The 1005-nt window shown below is 36.6% G+C and overlaps 1 pseudogene; it reads right to left on the reverse strand.

Moving 5' to 3' along the window:
- Nucleotides 1-632: 632 nt before the first annotated feature.
- Nucleotides 633-758, reverse strand: LOC119243886 (U2 spliceosomal RNA; annotated as a pseudogene).
- Between the last annotated feature and the right edge of the window lie 247 nt (nt 759-1005).

Here is a 1005-nt window from a genome sequence, read left to right on the forward strand (position 1 = left end):
GAGTAGCCACAAACACTCCCAAGTTCAAGATGTGGGAAATAGGTTCGCTTAGTGAGATAGTGACAAGTTTCTGGAAAATGAGGTGGGACCAGAAATAAAGCTGTTACTACTTTTGGAAAATCTAATCTGACACATCGTTTGACACACTATGTAATATATTCTACTTTACTCACCTTCCAAACTAATTATAATTTCCAAAATAGTTAATATGTTTGTTATATTTTCCTCTGTGCATGTTCATATATTGGAGTGGAAAATATATCAGTTACCCTTTTCTTATCTCCAATTCATTGTTCAAGATTGAGTTTGGCTGACATTTCATCTTAAACACTCTATCTAAAGTCCTAGCCTCTATCCGGCTCCTTCCTCTGGGCTTTAAACATAGTTTAAAATAAAATATTCTATCTGTTTCCTCAAACATATATTGTACTTACTTGAGTGCTCATCTATCTTCTCTGCTAGATGCTGAGAACTTGAAGCAACTGGTAAGGATCTAATAACTAACAGTTCATTACTTAATTACTAAGGCCAAAAAGATGCGTTGGGGCCCCACTCCCAAAGACTTTGAATGTCAGACGACCTCAGAATGTGTCTAAAGTCAGTCTAATAAACCCTTGTCTTCACCAGATTATAATGGGTATTTATTTTGATAGCATTAATCAAAGAATGGATATACAACTAACTTGACAGAATAATATGAAACTAGTGAAGGGTGGAAGGTACTACACTTGATCTTAGCCAAAAGGCCGAGAAGCGATAAGGGTGGAAGGTATAATGTCCCCTGTTGATCCATAAAGGTACAATAACTCTTAGAAAGAATTTTAGGCAGGTAGAGAAAAAGACTTGAGCATGGGCTCTACTGTAATCTTATGGCACCACTAAGCATTTTGTCTAAAGGACTGTTGTTACATTGCAGAGATTTAATTTCTAAACCGAGCGATTCCTGACCTGATTTTCTGGAAGTTGATGAGTCACACATGCATAGACTTAGAGGCTTTACTAGTG

Source organism: Talpa occidentalis, unplaced genomic scaffold (assembly GCF_014898055.3).
Source record: "Talpa occidentalis isolate TD23 unplaced genomic scaffold, MPIMG_talOcc4v2.1 talOcc4.13, whole genome shotgun sequence".
In the NCBI taxonomy this organism is placed as follows: domain Eukaryota; kingdom Metazoa; phylum Chordata; class Mammalia; order Eulipotyphla; family Talpidae; genus Talpa; species Talpa occidentalis.